Source organism: Dermacentor variabilis, chromosome 5, assembly GCF_050947875.1.
Source record: "Dermacentor variabilis isolate Ectoservices chromosome 5, ASM5094787v1, whole genome shotgun sequence".
Classification (NCBI taxonomy): Eukaryota; Metazoa; Arthropoda; class Arachnida; order Ixodida; family Ixodidae; genus Dermacentor; species Dermacentor variabilis.
In genome coordinates this window covers 154,579,482-154,594,052 of record NC_134572.1, presented here as the reverse complement: position 1 = coordinate 154,594,052, position 14,571 = coordinate 154,579,482, and the positions used below count along the sequence as shown (strand labels likewise).

General features: G+C 47.2%; 1 long non-coding RNA gene across 2 annotated transcripts; it reads right to left on the bottom strand.

Moving 5' to 3' along the window:
- Nucleotides 1–8,638: 8,638 nt before the first annotated feature.
- Nucleotides 8,639–13,288, bottom strand: LOC142582004 (uncharacterized). Of its 2 annotated transcripts, XR_012828350.1 has the most exons (4): nucleotides 13,267–13,288; nucleotides 11,994–12,120; nucleotides 9,533–9,645; nucleotides 8,639–8,765 (listed from the first exon to the last, which is right to left on the bottom strand). It is a non-coding gene; the product is annotated as an uncharacterized LOC142582004 (long non-coding RNA). The 2 variants fall into 2 exon arrangements; XR_012828349.1 differs by lacking the exon at nucleotides 13,267–13,288 and having other exon boundaries at nucleotides 11,994–12,129.
- Nucleotides 13,289–14,571: the final 1,283 nt, after the last annotated feature.

The following is a 14,571-nucleotide window of genomic DNA, read 5'->3' as shown; positions in this document are numbered from 1 at the left end:
CATCCTTTCCATCAAACTGTAGCATTAATCTGGACTCCCGCGCATGCGGGCCTTGCCGGAAATGAGGTGGCTCATGCTAGTGCCCGAGGATTTACAGTCCGGGCTAAGGCATCAGATGTGTCGGACCTCGCCACAGAGGAGGCGCCGTTTACAGCGCGGGATCGACTTATTACTTACCACGACATCTGTACACAGTACCGATTAGACCGGTTAACCTTTCCGCCACTCATGGGCAAATCCCCGCGTAGGTGTGAAGTTCTGTGGCGACAGCTGCAGACTCGCACCTTTCCGCCCCTTACCTCCTCCACCGCATTCATCCCGCCATTTACCTTTCTCCCTCTTGTAAATTCTGTGTCCCTCCCAAAGCAGACTGAAACCACATCACGCGTCGGTGCCCTAAGCACCTCCTTCCCCCTTTTCTCAACATTTTACATCTAGTGAGGAGCAGTGGGAGGCTGCCTTGCGCAGCTCCAGGCCCGATCTTCAGGAGGCCACCCTGGAGTGGGCTGAGAGGATAAAGGAGGCGTACTTCAAGTAGTTCCTCCCCCCACCCTCTATTCCATTGCCCCCTTCCCTTTAAAGAGGGATAAATAAAGTTTTTCATCAGCATCATCATTTCATACATAATGAGATCGCCACCTGGCGCCAAGTTTTTGCGGCAAGCGAGAGACGCCTTAAGTTCAGCTAAGCTAAATGGACGATTGTAAGCCTCATTCGACGAGTCTTTGTGATAAAGGGGCTGTCTCTCTTCACGTTCTTTTAACCTCAGGAAAAATTCTGTATTGTGCGATGCACTTGAAACATATTCAAAATGTTCACCTAGACAAGCCGCCTGATCTTCCAGGCTATCGCCTTGGGTGGTTACTATGGGTAGAGGATGCGTCTCCCGGCCTACTAATTTATTCACCCTACTCCACGCTTTCGTCTCGTTCGTGTAGGAGTTTACACTAGAGATTTACTTCTCACAACTCTCCTTTTTAGCACGTCTACGTGTTCTTCTACCACGAGCATTTATTTGCTCAAAAGTAATCATGTTTTCGGTGGTTGGAAAGTCACGAAATTGCCCCCAAGCTTTGTTTTGGTTTTTCCATGCTTTATTTTGCGTTCTTTATTCCACCATGGGATACGACGCTTATGCGACAGTCCGTTAGTTTCACGAATGCATTTTCTCGCAGCCTCAAGTATAAAGCATGTGATATACACCACAGCATCGTCTATATTGGGGGAATCGATTTCATTGCGGATTAAAAATAAATCAACTGAGCTAGCACTTCTACATCAAAAAGAATATATTCTGTCCCAGTTTGATAACAGAGCTTTCGTAATAGGTATATTTGTAGATTTTTCAAAGGCGTTTGACTTGGTGAATCATGAATTACTCCTAAAGAAGTTATGGTACTATGGTATCCGAGGCCAGGCTGCAATGTTAATAAAATCATGTCTTTCGCAAAGAAAACAAGCAGGTAGCTTACATAATGTACTATCAGAGGTAAAACCTATATTTTCTGGCGTCCCTCAAGGCAGCGTGTTAGGCACACTTCTTTTCAATATATTCCTTAATGACATTGTTAACATTAACAAAAATGCCAAATTCAACATATACGCTGACGACACGAGTATTTTTTTTTTGCTGGGGAAAACATTCAGGATCTAATAGTGTCTTGCAATACAACAATGGTCACGCTGGAAAAATGGTCGAAATCTAATGATATGCGCGTGAATGAAAAGAAGACAAAAGCCGTAATACTTCGCCCGAAAAATAAGCCGGTTTCTATTCACAGTTATATTCTATATAATTCTCGACCTATAGAAATAGTTAATAATATTAAATGTCTTGGAGTTATATTTTCTTCAAATGAGTGAGTGAGTGAATAAACTTTATTGTAGGTCCGGCGAGGACGCGAACTCGTCGCGCACCCGGCTAGTCCCACGTCGGGACCGGCAGGTCTAGCCCACCGGCCCGGTCGCGGGCACGCTGGACGGCCAGGATTTGCTTTTCTAGAGCGGGGCTACGCAAAAGCGAGTCCCACTCCTCCTTGATGAACTTGGGGTATGTCGACCCACACTCCCACAGCATGTGCGCTAGAGTGGAGGTCTGGCCGCAGGAGGGGCAGGCGTCGTCGCGATACACGTCCGGGTAAGCCTCGTGGAGAACGGACAGACACGGATACGTACTGGTCTGCAGAAGCCTAAGCGAAACGGCTTGCGCCCTATTCAACTTGGGGTGAGGGGGTGGAAAGACCCTTCTAGACATGTAGAGGAATTTAATAAGCTCGTTGTGAGTAGCGGGAGCGTCCCTGTGGCCGTAGGGAGGAGGGGAGTCGGTGCTTCTTGTAGAGGAAGCGCGGTCGGTGAGGTCACGCGCAGCCTCGTGAGCAGACTCATTGAGGTTCGGGGGAGCACCCTCGACCGACCCTACGTGAGCTGGAAACCAGTGGATTGAATGATGCGTGAGAGCATCTCGACTCGAGCTGCTAAGCAGACGAGCAGCTTGCTTGGCGATGCAACCCTTCTGAAAAGCCCTAACTGCTGTTTTGGAATCGCTATATATCTCGGATCCACGACCGTCTAGCAGGGCGAGGGCGATGGCGGCTTGCTCGGCGACACCGGGGTCTGAAGTGCGAATGGAGGCGCAGTTGGAAATCTTGCCGCTGGAGTCGACCACAACGATGGCAAAGGTCTTCCCACCGCTGTACTCCGCGGCGTCGACGAAGCCTGTTCTAATGTCTCGTTGCTTGATCTGTTTGAGGATGGCTGCTGCTCTGGCCTTGCGTCTGCCCTCGTTATGGACGGGATGGACGTTTCGGGGCACAGGGGCCACTTCGAACTTGTCTCGAATGCACCTGGGGATCGGGGTACTGACCATCGGGAATCCCGCAGGTTGGTAACCCAGCTCTTCGAGGATGTGTCTACCTGCCGCTGTGGTGCTCAAGCGAGTGAGTTGCGCGCGTTCTTGGGCCTCGGCAATCTCCTCGGCAGTGTTATGCACCCCCAGCCTAAGGAGATCCTCGGTATGGGTCCTGATGGGTAGCCCGAGAGCCCTCTTGACCACTTTGCGGATAAGAGCGTTGAGTTTGTCTCGCTCCGCTCTGAGCCAGTTATGCATAGAAATTGTGTACGTAAAGTGACATAGTACGAATGCATTGATAAGCCTGAGGAGATTGTTTTCCTTCATTCCTCGGTGCCGGTTTGCTATTCTGCGAACGAGGCGGAAAGCGTTGTCCGTCTTTGCGATGATCTTGCGGAGAGCCGTTCCGTTCCCGCCGTTGAATTCGACAAACATGCCCAGGACCCGAATAACGTCAACCCTGGGTATCACCCCCCCGTCACAAGTGCGAAGACTGATGCTGCTTTCGGACACTGGCTTCCAATCTTTGGGTCTGCCTCCCTTCTCTTTTCTGTAAAGCAGAAGCTCCGACTTGGCGGGGGAGCATCGAAGTCCGGTGGGGCGGAGATACTCCTCGATCACGTCTATCGCCTCCTGCATGGATTCTTCGACTCTGCCCTCGCAGCCGCTGGAGCACCATAAGGTGATGTCGTCGGCGTATATGGTGTGCTTGACGCCCTCTACGCGTGCCAACCTCTCGGAAAGACCAATCATACAGATGTTGAACAGGGTGGGTGAGATGACGGCGCCCTGAGGAGTGCCCCGCCCTCCGAGGGGCACATCGTTGGAACGGAAGTCCCCAATGCGAAGCTTGGCCTTCCTGTCCGTTAGGAAAGAGCTGACGTAGCTATGGAATCTGGAGCCGAGACCCAGATCTGAAATGGTCTTTACGATGAAGCTATGGAGCACGTTGTCGAAAGCTTTCTCGAGGTCCAGACCGAGCAAAGCCTTGACGTCTCTGGAACGGCCATCCACAATCTGATGCTTTATTAGGCGCATTGCATCCTGCGTCGAGAGTCCTGCGCGGAAGCCGATCATGTTGTACGTGTAAACCTCGTTGTCTTCGAGGTACCCGTTGACCCTGTTGAGCACGACGCGCTCCATGACCTTGCCGACGCAGGAGGTTAGAGAAATCGGCCTGAGGTTCTCGATGTTCGGGGCCTTGCCGGGCTTGGGAATGAGCACCGTGCAGGCCATCTTCCATTCTGCAGGAACAACGCCGCTATTCCAGGACTCGTGGATTTTGTCGGTCAGGAAGACGATCGACGTGTCCTCGAGGTTTCTCAACATTCTGTTGGTGACTCCGTCTGGACCCGGCGCAGACTTGCGGTTGAGCGCGAAGATGGCCTGTCTAACCTCGGCAATGGAGAAGTCTTCGTCGAGCTCGGGGCGTGGAGGGCCTCGGTAGTCTGGGAGTTGGGTCACTGGATCTCCGTCGCGAAGTACGGGCAAGTACTTCTGTACCAGTTTTGCGACGAGCTCATCGACCGTGTGAGACCTGGTGGCTTCGTGAAGGGCCCTGGCCAACGTATGCCTCTGATTTGACTTTGAGCCGCTTTCGTCGAGAAGGTGCTTCAGCATACCCCAGGATTTGCCGTTGCGCATCTGTCCGTCGATGGATTCGCAGAGCTCGTCCCACTGCTGCTGGCATAGCGCCTTGCAGTGGTCATCGATGACCTTGTTGAGCTCCGAGATCTTTTTTCGGAGTCTGCGATTGAGCCTTTGACCCTTCCATCGGCGGAGCAGGGCGTTTTTGGCCTCGATCAGGTGGGCAAGTCTGCTGTCCATCCGCTCGACGTCGAGATCGGTTTCCACTTTCTTGGTAGCTGCGGAAGCGTCGTTCCGGACGCCTTCGCACCATTCTTCGAGGGTGGCAGGTGCCCTGGCTCTGCTGGGTTCTTCGCGAATCTTGCGAAAGTGGTCCCAATCAATGAACGTGAATTCCTTGATCCTGCTCCGAGACACCTTGAAGTTGGTCTCGAGAATGTAGTGGTCGCTGCCGAACTCCATGGCGGTGTTCTCCCAGCCTACGTCCTCAACGTTCCTGACGAACGCTAGGTCAGGTGTCGAGTCCCGGGTGACGTTGTTGCCGATGCGAGTAGGAAAATTCTTGTCAGTGACCAGAGTGAGGTCCATCTCGTTGGCGTCTTGCCACAGGTTGCGCCCCTTGGTAGTGTCGTAGACGTAACCCCAGATGCCGTACGTTGCGTTGAAGTCACCGACGACGACCAAGGGTCGAGGGCCGGCCAAGTCGGTCGCTTTCTTTAGGATGGTCTTGAACTGCTGGCGCAAGTCCCTGGGGTTGCTATAGATATTGAGGACGAACACGCTGTTTCTGCGCTGATTCTGGTGTGGTACATCGAGCAGGATCTCAACCATGACATATTCAATTCTACCACACCCCAGCTTGAGGTCGTGGGTGAGATGAGTCAGCCTTTTATCAATCAAGGTGCAAATCCCTCGCCCCCCGGGCAGGCCCGACACGGCCCTGTAGCCCTGGAGCGAGGCGGCGGAGACTAATGTTTCCGGGAGAGCAATGACTTGAGGTTTGACTGCGAAGGACCTGAAGAACTGCTGCAGAGGGGCTTTTTTGTTAGAATATCCCCTGCAGTTCCATTGCCAAATGCGAAAACTCTCTTTGAACCTATCCATTATGGCGGACCGGATGGACTACCATCTAACGGGGCAGTTAGGGCTGTGCAAAGACTGGGACCTCCTGACGCCGCCCTGGTTGGATATTGAAGTCTACCTTCCTTTAGTATGGCGGGAACGGTGAGCGGTTGTACGACGGAGGCGGGTGTAGCGATTCGCGCCTCAATGGCGTCTATGCGATCAGCGAGAGCTCCGAGGCCCCTGTTGGGGTCTCCGAGTGCAACCTGAATTTGACGAACGTTATCGGTGAGACAATTGACGCTAGCAGTGACTTGTTTGAGGCCATCTGCCAGCCCAAAGAGAGATTGCTTAATCTCGCTGACTTCTGAGGACATCGCTCCCGATTCACCTGTTTGTTTTACTACTGCTCTGCGTTTGGAGGACGTCGAAGTACCGTCTACTGGGGCTGGGATTGGAGTCTCTGTGGCCCTGCCTGGCGCACCGTTATCAGACGCAATCGTAACGAGTTTCCGAATCTCCGCCATTTCGTTAACTAGCCTCTTGATCATGCTCTTGAGGTCGTCGTTTGCTTTTCGTAAGCGAATGGTGTTTCCATGTCATGGAAACACCATGTAACTCACGTTGTCAAACAACTAGCTAGAGTAGTGGGCATGATTGGTTGCACACGGCACATTCTTCCGACGTCACTCAAACTAACTCTTTATAACGCACTTTTTTTATTCTCACGTAAATTATTGTCATCTTGTATGGGGAACTGCAACACATTCTTGTCTTCGCAAAATACACATGCTGCAGAAAAGGGTCCTTCGCTACGCCTTCAATGTTAGCTATGGGTCACCCAGCAAAAGTCTCTTTCTTGCAGCCGGTGTGGTCCAAATCTATGAATTATATCAATACCGGTTGAGCATTTTTTATAAAACAGAAATAAAAAATGGTACAAACCATATTCGACGATTGGCAAACTTGCAAGAGAAAACCACAAATTACCCTTTCAGACAACCCGAACAATGGATGGTGCCAACAGCATGCCTAAACTCCGGGCAAGAACGTTTGCAATTCACACTCCCTTCCCTTCTGAACGCTTATACATCTGCACATTTTGACTTATTCACCTGTACTCATAAGGTATTGCGTAGGATGTATATAGAAGGTAGCTCCGAACAATTTTCATCCTCAGTTGGGCCAAAATAAGTCTTTGCTTCTGTATCTCATATTTCATGTATGAGAGTGTGATATGTAATAACAATCTTTTTATCCCTGTGTTTACTCAGTATGCTTGAAGTGCTCTTGCGATGTATGGCATTACATTTTTGTTCTTTTGTTTCGTTTATACGACACCTGAAGTTGAGTCGTTGTTTGTCTTCTGCTGTTGCCTGTAAAATGGGGGCTGCGGCTTTGTCAAGCTGTATTTTTACAGCTTTTTCTGCAGCTCCTCTGTCCATGTATCTTTGAGGCAGAAATAAAATTTATTATTGATTTATTTATTATATATGTTAGTTCCCGGAAACGTTCCCAATTCGCGGATTAAATCTTCCACCGGGGAGCATGTGGCAAGCATCCATCTTGTTTTGTTAAGTTTACCATAACTGGGAAGTGGCCGCTCCCAAAGGAGTTCTTGAGAACGGACCACTCAAGGTACTGCATTAGTGCACTCGACACTATGCTTAAATCTATCGAGGAATATGTATTATGTGCCACGCTGTGGTACGTCGGCTCTGTTTTATTAAGTATGCATCCTCCTGTGAAAAAAGTCAAATTTTCAATTAGGTGACATCTCCCATTGCAACTAGATTTTTCCCACAAAGTGTCATGTGTGTTTAAATCTCCGACGACTATGTATGGCGCGGGAAGTTCATCTATGTAATGTTGAAATTCGGTTTTAGTAAGTTGATAATTTGGAGGGATGTATACAGAGCTGATAATGACCAGCTTGTCAAACAACACCCCTCGGATAGCAACTGCCTGTGGAGCGTACGAAGTTTTAAAGACGAGTTAGCTCCCAGAGCCCTTTGAGGGCGCCGTGATGCGGTGTTTTTCTTTTTTGGAGCCATTAAGAGAATCTCGCTGCTCCTTAGGCGCGAGCGGCGCCGTCTGGCTGGTTGTTTCCATCGCCTCTTCTGAGGCGCTGGACAGGCGCTCTTGTGAGTGCTGCGTTTGAGAAGAAGGCCTCGTCCCCTTACACGAACCTTTCGGGGCCACCATTCCAGAGGTAGACGGCCTCTTCTGGGCCGGCGGAGGCACGCTAGCTGCAGCACCGGGGGGGGGGGGGGCGGCGTCACTCTCACCTCACTGGGTGTGGGTCAGACAGTCACCGGAGGCCATTGCGGCGCTGCCCCCTGACACACCACATCGGCAAAGCTGCTCTTGGACAGATAGGAAAGCCAACTGCGGGCTTCTCTAAATGAAACATTTTCTTTGACTTTTATCTTCATGATTTCGTTTTCTTTTTTCCATTGCGGGTACGACCGTGAGTATGCGGCGTGCTCGCCATCACTGTTGACATAGTGTGAAGCACTTTCACAGTTTTCAGCTGCATGATCTCCACCATTACAATTATTTAGCACATGTCTGTCGGCCTCGGCAGCTCCGCGAACTGTGGCCTAAACGCTGGCATTTAAATAATCCAAGAGGATTTTGGGCATAGGGTCTGACACGTAGCTTTATATAGCCTGCCTCGATTGTCTCCCGCAGGATCCCTATTGAAAAAATTTGTATGAGAATTTTACGAGAACTTCTCTACGCTATTACTGCTCCGTAGACTCAACGATGTCGTATGTCACATGGACATCGTCACTGAACGAGATCATTCTCGTATGGGTACATTAAACGAGATTATTCTCGCATAGCTTTGCTTGACGAGATAGTTCTCGCACGTCTATGCTCAACGATATCGTTCTCGTTTGTGTATGCTACATGAAAATGTTCTCGTTCAGCTATGGAAAATGACACTATTCTTGTTTAGCTGCAGTCTACAGGTGTTCTCATTTGTGTTGAATGAGTTCTTTTCTTCATGCAATATTTTTGGTGAAGTTCCACACAGTAACATCTACTGCCAACATTACAGCGAGTTAATTTCTATCACATGAGTCGGCCGATATGCCAGCTCGGAGGCAAAGAGGACCCTTTTTAGGGCACACAATTAACACAAACCATCTTTATTTTGCATCCCGAAGCATGGTGGCCAGGTGCTTGTTCAGGTCCTTCAGCCTCCTTGCCTCTGTATCCACAGTGCTCGGCGTTTTTGACACAAAGTGCTCGTATGCCTCTGCAAAAAAATGTAAACAAAGCAGCCGGCCCTATTAGATTCTAACAAGCCATTGGAGCTAACATGCACAATAGGTGGCTCCACTGCATAACTGAATGGGCTGGTTCTTGCATGATATGGTGTATAAAGCGTGAAAATCTCACAGAGAAACAGGAAAAAGAGAACACGGAGGCTTATGAGTTTTCTACCTATGTAAAGTGATATTTCAACATTAACCACAGCAGTTGAAAGCAAGTGCTCGTCCTCGGATTGCCTTGTTCCTGTCTCTGTTAAATGTTCGTGTTTTACAAACAATATAAATGGCTGCAGAATTGCAATACAAGACCACAGAAATAGTCTAATACTTTTCCACAAGTATTTTACATTAAATGAACAAGTATAACAAGCTCATGCAAGTGAATACACAGATAGCACAGCTCTTTGCTACCGCATTGCGGAATATGCAGACGGAAAACACTGCATGGATGCCACTGCAGAATTGTTTATAGGAAAGATTAATTCACCTTTAATACTACTATAGAAACTAAATGATAGTTTTTGTGAAAGAGTTCTAGTTTAAGGCCTAAACCAGCTCCATGGCAGTTTGCATTTAAGGAGTGTAAGCATCCTCTAAAAACATGTACATGAGGAACACTGCAGAAAGAGCACTTTAAGAAAAGAACACGAGTGTACTTATCACCAAGGCCAACCCTTGTGTCTTCTTAAATATTTATCAAAAGTCAAACTCAAAACTGATACTGAGGTGCAAGGTGTCCATATCATATTACCTTGTGAAAGCACCGTGGTGCCTGGATTTTGTGGGACCAACTCGGACGTGGAGATCAGCACTGATCAGCAACACTGCAGTCTGCTTACAGCTTTTCTGCAGGCCCAGCCACACCTGCATTAAAACAAGTGAGCTTGGTGTCACAAGAGTACTGTATTTACCCGCATAATGATTACACTTTTTTGTAAAAAAATGGTCGAGAATTCAGATGTTATTCAGATCATTACGCCGGTTAAATTTCCTGCAAAAAGAATTTTTTTTATCCCGCGTTTGCTGCGGGATGGCAACAGGTCAACAAATAGGTGGCTGCCACTGAGTGTAGTGCGGGACACCAAAACAAAAATGGCGGCCGGCGCAGCAAGCTGAACACACCAAATGCGCCGAACGCGATTTTTTTTCTCGCGAGTACATTACATGCAATGAAAGTTTCTTCCGTATCCGTAATGAATAATATCATTAATATCAGTAAGTTTGTGGCAATAACGTAGCCATGTCCACTATGAGGGGGCAGAAACAGATGGGCGCGCTAATCTGTCAGTGACGTAGAAAGACACAGCGGGCATGCTGCAGAAACTGCGGCATCTGTCTTCACTACTATCCTAATACAGCACGTTTCCGCTAAGGGTGGGCGAATACCTTAGCTGTGTTACAAGTGTTACAAGATTTGTTGCGTGCCCACGAGTGCAGATGAGAAGAATCGAAAGGTACCTTTTTTGTTGTTCTTGACCACAACCATTACAAAGCCTACACATAATGAAGGCAATTTTGGTTGTAGCTTTTTTGTCATGGACGTGCGGAAAGTGATGAAAGGAATGAAATCGGGCATCTGCTTAAGAATGGTTGGTGCGTGCAGACTGCTTGGTTTGTCTTGAAGAGTTGTTCGCGTAGCATCCGACAGATGGTAAGCGCTATCATTAATAGCTAGACTTGGCACATGACAGATCGCTGCGGCAAGTTTGGAGTGTGATCAACACAGAAAATAAAAAAAATCGAATTTCGACGACAAAATTCAGGGCTGCGATCATTACGTTAGTGTGATCATTATGTGAGTAAATACGGTAAATATAAAAAGTGACACTGTGAACAAAGCAATACTTATTAGGTATAAATAAGAATGAAATGCTGATATTCGCCCATAGAAAGCTTTAAGTAACAAAGCCTGCAAGATAAGAAAAATGCAATGTATGGGCCATCTGTACAAGAACATTAATCGAAGGTCCCTTCATTTTTTTAGTCCCTTCTCCTCCTCATGCATAGATGGCAGTTGGGTTAAGTAAACTGGGCCAGATTACCACATAGTGTAAGCAAAGGTGGTCACTTTGTGGGCCAATTATGATAGCATAGCACGACACGCATCCCTAGTCGTTTTAATGTGTTCTGTAATGCTAGCCATCTTATAGGCCCTACAGTGTCAAAGCATCCATAACCCTAACAGCGTTACCCAGTAGGGATAACCAATAAGTGTCCACAGCAGCACAACTCAGCATATCTATCAGGAGGCTTTTGTTACACTTTTACAACTCTCCTCCTATGGCTTCATCCCAATTTTTGTCAATACAAGCTTGAAGCATCTGCAGAAGCTGAACGCACCAGGGCACCATAAGAAATACCACATCTTTCTACCCAATTCCCTGTTTAATATAAGACTGGCAAGTTCACTATCATGTGTAGAACAAACCAAATTGTTCTGGAATCAAGTAATCTTCCACTACCTGTGAAAAAGAAGGATGCAAGAAAGAGTAAGTAGAGCACAGGGGTGTTGATGGATATTAAATACCACTGTCGTGCAGTAGACACTACGTCGGCAAAACAGGCCAATGTATAAATGACTGGATTTGCAACCATGTTAACTGAATGCTCAGGTCATTTTGTGGTCACTTCGTAGTGCAAAGCTCACTTGCATTATTTTGTTTGAAAACTGTGCAACTGTGGCAATGTATAAGGACCATAGTGCTGGCGAAATTCGTTAAGATTTCTTATATGTGTGACAGGAAATCTGCAAGTTGGCTCCACCTCGAGTGGACTATCAGACAGCAAGACTGCTTATTTATCATTGTAAAACAAGCGTCATTGTAGCCATGCCATGTGTCCTTTCCGCAATTGTGTGAGAAACATGCATTTTCGATTTATCTGTTCTTGCCCTTTCACCTCTCGCTTTATAGTGCTGTGCAAGCAGTAAAACTGGATGGTTGTCAGACTTATGTCCTGTCACTTCCTCACCTTTGTTATGAATTGTGCATTAAGTAAGGCTTTTCTTGGTGAAAGAGTGCTACTTTAAGGCATAAACAAGTTCCATGGCAGTTTGCATTTAAGCATCTTCTGAAAACATGTGCATGAGGAACACTGCAAGAAGAACGCTTTAAAAAAAGAACACGAGTGTATTTATCACCAAGGCCAACTCTTGTGTCTTAGCATATTTCTCAAAACTGATACTGAGGTGCAAGCTGTCTATATCATATTACCTTGTCAAAGAAGCAAAGCACAGTGGTGCCTGGACGTTGTGAGGCCAACTCAGACGTAGAGATCAGCACCAGCACTGATCAGCAACACAGTAGTCTGCTTACACTCTTTCTGCAGGCCCAGCCACATCTGCATTAAAACAAGTGAGCTTATTCTCACAAGAGTATAATATAAAAAGTGACACTATGAACAAAGTAATTCTTATTAGGTATAAATAGGAATGAAATGCTGATATTCGCCCATAGAAAGCTTTGAGTTAACAAAGCCTGCAAGATAAGAAAAGTGCAATGTATGAGCCATCTGTGCAAAAACATTAATCGAAGGTCCCTTTTTTTCGCTTCTGTCCTCCTCGTGCATAGATGGCAGACAGGTTAAGTAAACTGGACCAGACTGCCACGTAGAGAAAGCAAAGGTGGTCACTTCTTCGGGGAGCAGCCTACAGGCTGCTTCTTGAAAGAGTATTAGAAAATGCGAATAATGCATGTATGCATTATTCACAAGAGGCCTTGTTTCTCTGAGAATGCCACAGCCAATCACATATTTCAAATTGACCATATTAAAATGCATGCAAAGTACAGCATGGCTTTGAGGGTACCCCAGACTACTGAAATTCACATCAGCCAAGTTCAGCAGACAACACCATAATTAAGCCTCTAGAAGTTGTGCATTTTAGTGCAAGTTAACAGAATAATGAGGAAGAGAAGGTGAGGGAGATGGTGCCACTATAGCATAGTTCAAGCTCTATCCCACATCATGTGCAGAAGGGCAAAGAATGCCCAGCTTTTGGTTATACTCGCACCTGTGACCACTGCACCATGTTGACTGACATGCGTAACAAGCAGTTCGTGATACCACATTATTATATCCTGCAACTGACGTGACATCAGAGATCAGCTTCAAGCTTGACGCTATGCTATACTAGGGACAGATAATGAACTGGCTACATTAAAATCTAAAGCAAAAGTGTTGAACATTGTTTGCCAAACCTGCCAGCCTCTGCACTTCATATTTTGCAAAAATTCTAGACAGAAATCCTGTGTTGGAAAGACAGCACGCACTTTCCTAAAGCTTTCTCTCAGCGCAAGAGTATAAGCGCCCAAGCGCTCTCAGCGCCCGCATTTTTCTATGCATACATTATTAACCATTATTTACCTTGACACGCTGTACACAAACAGCACACTTGGAAAAGCAGAAACTAATCGGGAAAGTTGGCAGGTACCAAATACGCGAACAGAACCTAGAACACATAAATGGCTGTGACTGTTTTGTACGTACCTTGTCAAAGCAGGCAGATCAGTTGCTTTGTCGTGCTGTTCAGGCTGCATAGTGCCGCAGTCTCCTTTGTGGTGCAGAGATGCCTCCGTCTCTGGAAATTGTGACATCCCTAAACAATAAATGTTCAGCTTATTGTAATCACTGCTGAATCTGCAAACTTGTGATTTAACAACACCGCGTCAAATTGTGGAAAGCTCTCGTACAGCCAGCTACAAGAAGCTGCATCCGCTTAGACAAATTAAATATTTCATTCTTACATCACAGGCAGTTGTTCAACGTGTCAAAGGCACGAAAACAAACAGAACACTAGACACAAGAAATACAGGTTGCCTTGGCGACAATCTATAAGCATCAAAGTTTCCATACAAGCTAAAATCTTCTCACGAGTCAGATCATTTGCACAACACATCAACGTACTTCTAGAATTGTCTATACGATTTCTTGCTGAGAAATTACGTACAGAAGCAGTGGCATTCTCTGCTTGAATTTTTGTGCCCGTTCAGACCAAGCGATGCCCCGGCGCTAGCATACTTCATAACAAAAAGAAAATAAACAATAGATGAAGCTCTCAACAACATCAATCTCAGGGTAATTTTCGTGAAACGTTTTGCTAAATGTGCACTACGATATCGAACGAACATTAGGGAATCACTGTTACTGTTTTTGTAGTTGTACTAATCTTCTGCTGCGCATGACAAGGTACACTACATGAACCATAAGAATGCGCTAGGCGCCGGACTTACCTTCTGAGGCGAGTGCTCTTCGTGTCCGTTCACGCCGCATCGACTGCACCAACAGTCCGTCCAGCGTAGTGTTGAATTGCGGTGAACTACAGCACGCGATAGCACAACTATCAACACATTCTTCCGTGCACTGTGAGCCGAGGCGGGAGCGGCGAGAGTACACCAGCTTCTCATGAGCCGGGCACAAAGAAAGCGCGTGTGGACCGCACTACGATAACCAACAACGGCGCACCGCAAGAAACATACAGCGAGCTAATAGCATTGCACAGGACCCAGGGCTTAGTGATCGTTAATTCACACAAAAAAGGAGCACATGTTCTCTAAGCACCGCGTAAATATGATTAAACGATCAGTACCACATCGACCGCCCGGTCCGCCGCAATAACGTTTATAGACCTCTTTAAGTGTCCCAACTCCTATCCTATGTGCACCATTTAGCCCGCTGCCGTTCCCGCCACCGCAGCGCTGCCATCGACCTCCGCGCCAAGCGTCCGAGCGTCGTCTGCTATAGCCTGGCACGATTATGGGTGTTTGTCGCGGCACTCGGCATTTACATGGTGCT